Source organism: Theropithecus gelada, unplaced genomic scaffold (assembly GCF_003255815.1).
Source record: "Theropithecus gelada isolate Dixy unplaced genomic scaffold, Tgel_1.0 HiC_scaffold_758, whole genome shotgun sequence".
NCBI classification, from domain to species: Eukaryota; Metazoa; Chordata; class Mammalia; order Primates; family Cercopithecidae; genus Theropithecus; species Theropithecus gelada.
Window position 1 is genome coordinate 1 of NW_020264292.1, and position 6069 is coordinate 6069.

The window sequence follows — 6069 nt, forward strand, 5'->3', positions numbered from 1 at the left end:
CATGTGGGTGGTCTCACCCTGGGCCCACCGTCCTGTCCTCAGCTCTGAAGATTCAGGAAGGAATAAGGTTTTATCCATGGATCAATCTCACAAAAGCTGGTAAACTAAAAATTATCTGTCTCTCTGGACAGAGACCCAAGACTGAACATCCCTTCGTTGCTCAATAGGTCCACACGGAAGACTTAATCAGAATCAAAGAAGAGACCTATGACATGTCCTTAAGTCATAGTTAATTCATAATGCACATTTTAAGGGTCTACTGTCAGGCACTGTCCTAGATGTGGGAGGTTCAGTAAAAAGAAACCCACAAAGTCACACAGCCTTTGTGGAGTTCACATTTGAATGTTGTATCAAGTCGAGTTCACCTGATACATTGTTCTTTACTCCAAGGTGCTTCCATCTCCATCAGGAGAATTAGGTGGGTGTCCTGGGTCCAGAGGACTGGAGACTAACAACCTCTTTGCTCATATTACAACCCTCCCTTGCCTGCACCACCCACTGCCCTTACTTTTGCATTTGTCATTCACAACATAGAATTTAAAGCAAGTCACACCGTTTCTCACATTACCTACATTTTACTCAGACGGTCTAGTTCTCACACACATTCTTTTGCAACCAGGGCTAACTCTATGGGATGATTTTTGGTCTTTTTGGGTTTATTTTGTTTTTGAGACAGAGTCTTGCTCTGTCACCCAGGCAGTGGCATGATCTCCACTCACTGTGAACTCCACCTCCCAGGTTCAAGCGATGCTCCTGGATTCAAGCTACTCAGGTACCTCAGCCACCGGAGTTGCTGGAATTACGGGCAAGTGCCACCATGCCCGGCTAATTTTTGTATTTTTGGTAGAGATAGGGTTTCTCAATTTTCCGAGACTTGACTCAAACTCCTGGCGTCAAGTGATCCACCTGCCTCGGCCCCCTAGAGTGCTGGGATTACAGGCGTAATCCACCGCACTTGGCCAATTTTTGGTCTTAGTAAAACTCATTCATATTGTCCAGTAACTTTTCATTTCAAAGACTGCCATTTCCTAGTCTTGTCCCTGCTCAACAGCAACAGCACTTCACATACATCAACGTCTCCAGCACCTTTCAACGGGTTGAGGTGGCTCTAGGATTTCAGGGAAGGCCTCTGTCCTTAGGAAAACTGCAACCCAGGAGAGAGAAAGTGCTGCAGGCCCGGAGGCAGGGGACTCCAGCCAGAGAAACATGGTTCTGCCCTGGAGCACAGGCTTTTGTTTTGATACAAAAAAACACTCAAACGTGGCTTGTGATTTTTTTAATTACAAATTGTGGGATTCAATTGGACCTCAGTGGGAACGGGCCACAGTCTAGAGAGAGGATGATCGGGTCTATCAATTAGTCCCTCTCTGACTTGCTGCAGGGTGGCTCAGCACTCCTGTCTGCAATGGGCTGGGGAGAAGGAAGAAGGAGCCACATCCATGGGGGAGCCACAGTCATCGGGGAGCTGAGAGATGTCTTTGTATTGCCTCCCACTCCTGTGTGGGAAGGGCAGCAAGGGGACCTGCATTGCCTCTTGGCACTGATGGTGCCTGTTCCTCTGCTCAACAGGGGAACCAGGTGCTGCACTCCTTCACAGCTGTCTGCCAGGATGATGGCACATGGCATCGTGCCATGCCCAGATGCAAGAGTAAGTCACAATTCAGGGATATGATCCTGGGGACTTCCCACCTCCAACCTTGAGGACCTGGGCCGAGAAAGAAGGAGGCATCCCGAGTAAGCCTCTTTCCAAGAGACCCTCACCCTGACTTGTCCTTTGATGCCTATGGCCCATCTCAGGAATCGGTGAGCCCTCATCTCAATGGGATGGATGGGCTCTACCCAGAACCGAATTTCACACCACCCAACTCCTGTCCGTTGTAAGGGCCCTCGCCACTGACTATTTTTTCTAAGCCTCTCAACGTGCTCTGCAGGTAGACAACTCACACTCTCACCACTAAAGTTCCAGCACAGTCTTTCTCAGCTCTCACCCTGCCCTGTGTTCTCTCCAAGTCAAGGACTGTGGGCAGCCCCGAAATCTGCCTTCCATTACACCACCACAATGGGGGTGAGTACCTACAAGGCCTGTATCCAGTACTACTGCCACGAGCCATATTACAAGATGCAGACCAGGGCTGGCAGCAGGGAGTCCGAGCAAAGTAGGGACTAACGCAAATGGAAATTTTCTCCCTTCCATCCCCTTGGGGTATCCTCTGAGATTTCTCCCAGTAGAATCCCTAGGGAATGCATATTAAGGTATCTGCCAGGGCACTGGCTTCAGGGGCCTGAATTGTAGCGCAAAGAGGAAGCTAGTAGGTTTGAAGAAGGAGGAGCTGATGCAAAGAAAAGATTCAAATCACATAAACAGCTCACTGTCACCACATCATCCCCTCTACCACCACTGCCTCCACCACATCCCCACTGCTACCATCATTGCCATCACCACCACTACCAGTAACAACACAAGCAACACTACCAGTAGCATCAATGCCAGCACAATCACCACCATCACTGCCATCACCACAATCGATACCATTATCATTACGAACACCACCATCACCACTACCATTATCACCACCATTACCAACACCACTATCACCATGACTATTACCAACACCAGTGCCACCATCAACACTACCAACACCATCATCACCACCATCACCATTACCAACATCGTCATCACCACCAACACTAACACCACCGTCACCACCATCATCATAACCAACACCATTGTCAACACTACCATGATCACCACCACCATTACAACACCACTATCACCACCACCACCATTGCCAACACCAACACTACCATCACCACCACCATTACCACCATCACCATTACCAACACCATCATCACCACCAATACCACCACCACCATTAACACCATTAACAATACCACCATTAACAACACCACTGTCATCATCAACATCAACACCACAATCACCACCACCATTACCAACATCAACACCACAATCACCACCAACACCAACACCACAGTCTTTGCCACCATCATGACCACTACAGCTAACTCAGTGAAACTCCCCTCTCCATTCTCCTCTCTCAACCTGGTTGTGATTTTTGCACTTAGTTTTACTAAATGACTCTCACTTATTAGTGGGTATTTTTCAAACTTTTTTTAAATATTAGAAATCACATGCATTATAGGTTTGAAACAGAAAAAAAAGGAAAAAAATCTGGATTATAAATGGTATTCATTGAGAGCTGGACTTTGGAGTCAGAAAACCTCCTGCACCTTGGTTCTGGCACTCAGAAGTTATGTGACCCTGTGCAAAATATTTAAGCTCAGCCTGCTCATCCACAATGAGGATAATAACACACACCTGCAAGTGTCACTATAGTGTTTAAATGAGATCATGCGGGCAAAGTAAGAAGCATGGCACATTTTCAGCAATCAGAAGACGTAGCTACAATTATCATCTATGATTCCACGACTAAGACGCAATCACTGATAAGATTTTGACACATTCCTTCTGGTTTTTATGTCTACTTTCACAAACAGGGATCACAGCAAACATATATTAATGGTTAAGCATTCCGATTTTTTTACTTGACATTAAAACAAAATATAGGTCTAGAGCCTCTGAACACTTGACATTTTTTCCTTCTAGAGTTGAGCCTTTGACCTTTGGCCCTTGCCATGTTGTTCCTCCCTACCCCTCTCCCCGTCGAGCACACTCAGTACTTGCTGGCCTCTGCAACCTAGTTTTCTTACCCATCACCTCCCAACTTGATTCTTGCCTCCTCTGCCTTCAGGGCTGTACACCTGCACAGCACAGGGCATTTGGAAGAATGAACAGAAGGAAGGGAAGATTCCTCGGTGCTTGCCAGGTGAGTGGAAACCCTCTGGGGCCATCCTCAGGATCGTTAGCAGCCTGAAAGTCCTCAGAAGCAGCATGGCCCAGAAAAAGGAGACAGAGGAGAGGAGAGGGGAACATACCAGGAGAAAGCGAGAGAGGGGAAGAGTGCTGAATTTAGTCCCGAAATGCCAGCATTTTCACTAAGCAGATGGGAAATCAGAGAATAAAAACAACGGAAGACACCCCAGGAAGAAATAAACAAGAACAAGGGGCAAGACGTGGTGGCTCACACCTGTAATCTCAGCACTTTGGGAGGCCGAGGCAGGCAGATCACCTGAGGTCAGGAGTTCGAGACCAGCCTGGCCAACATGGTGAAACCCAGCCTCTATTGAAAATACAAAAATTAGGCCGGGCGCGGTGGCTCAAGCCTGTAATCCCAGCACTTTGGGAGGCCGAGGCGGGTGGATCACGAAGTCAGGAGATCGAGACCATCCTGGCTAACATGGTGAAACCCCGTCTCTACTAAAAATACAAAAAACTAGCCGGGCGAGGTGGCGGGCGCCTGTAGTCCCAGCTACTCGGAGGCTGAGGCGGGAGAATGGCGTGAACCCGGGAGGCGGAGCTTGCAGTGAGCCGAGATCGCGCCACCGCACTCCAGCCTGGGCGACACAGCGAGACTCCGTCTCAAAAAAAAAAAAAAAAAGAAAAGAAAAAAGAAAATACAAAAATTAGCCAAGCATAGTGGCACATACCTGTAGTCCCAGCTACTAGAGTGGCTGAGGGACAAGAATTGCTTGAACCCGGCAGGCAAAGGTTGCAGTGAGCTGATATCACGCCACTGCACCCCAGCCTGGGCCACAGAGCAAGGAGTCTCAAAAAACAAAAATAAAAACAAAAACAAGGAGAAGAGCCTGTCAATAGGCCAATGAAGGAAGTGTGGAGATGGGAGGAAAAAGAGAAAAGAGACAAGTCAAAAAGAGAGGGCAAACGGGGAGCTGGCTGGCCGCAGAAGGAAGAGGTGGGAGACCCAGAGCTGACTTGCCCTTGTCTTCCCTCTCTCTCCCTCAGTGTGTGGGAAGCCCGTGCACCCTGTGGAACAGAGGCAGCGCATCATCGGAGGGCAAAAAGCCAAGATGGGCAACTTCCCCTGGCAGGTGTTCACCAACATCCACGGGCACAGGGGCGGGACCCTGCTGGGCGACCGCTGGATCCTCACAGCTGCCCACACCCTGTATCTCAAGGAACACGATGCACAAAGCAATGTCCCCTTGGATGTGTTCCTGGGCCATACAAATGTGGAAGAGCTCATGAAGCTGGCAAGTCACCCCATCCGCAGGGTCAGCATCCACCCGGACTACCGTCAGGATGAGTCCCACAATTTAGAGGGGGACATCGCCCTGCTGGAGCTGGAAAATAGTGTCACCCTGGGTCCCAACCTCCTCCCCATCTGCCTCCCTGACAACAAGACCTTCTATGACCTGGGCTTGATGGGCTACGTCAGTGGCTTTGGGGTCATGGAGGAGAAGGTTGCTCACGACCTCAGGTTTGTCCGTCTGCCCCTAGCTAATCGAGAGGACTGTGAGACCTGGCTCCGGGGAAAGAATAGGATGGATGTGTTCTCTCAAAACATGTTCTGGGCCGGGCGCGGTGGCTCAAGCCTGTAATCCCAGCACTTTGGGAGGCCGAGGCGGGTGGATCACGAGGTCAGGAGATCGAGACCATCCTGGCTAACATGGTGAAACCCCGTCTCTACTGAAAATACAAAAAACTAGCCGGGCGTGGTGGCGGGCGCCTGTAGTCCCAGCTACTCGGAGGCTGAGGCAGGAGAATGGCGGGAACCTGGGAGGCGGAGCTTGCAGTGAGCCGAGATCGCGCCACTGCACTCCAGCCTGGGTGACACAGCGCGAGACTCCGTCTCAAAAAAAAAAAAAAAAAAAAAAAAAAACATGTTCTGTGCTGGGCACCCATCTCTAAAGCAGGATGCCTGCCAGGGGGATAGTGGGGGCGTTTTTGCAATAAGGGACCGGAACACTGATCCCAGGATCCCTTCTAGCCCCTTCTGGGCTGGTCCAGTTTGAAGTAGGTTCCTTCGCTTCAACTCCTCTTGACCACTGGACATTGTCTTTCCTCCCTGGCATGAGCTGCTGACCCACCAGCCCATTTTCTTCCGACCAAAGAAAAGTGACAATTCACCTTCTTTAAAAAGCTAACTATTTTCCTGAGTTTCAGAAGAAGCGGACATATGTTCCCAAGTA

General features: G+C 49.5%; 1 pseudogene across 1 annotated transcript; it reads left to right on the top strand.

The window, feature by feature from the left end:
• The first annotated feature begins 1381 nt into the window (after positions 1 to 1381).
• Positions 1382 to 5850, top strand: LOC112617998 (annotated as a pseudogene). The gene is made up of 5 exons (XR_003118000.1): positions 1382 to 1648; positions 2011 to 2156; positions 3771 to 3845; positions 4883 to 5442; positions 5761 to 5850. The product of XR_003118000.1 is annotated as a complement C1r subcomponent-like (transcript).
• Positions 5851 to 6069: the final 219 nt, after the last annotated feature.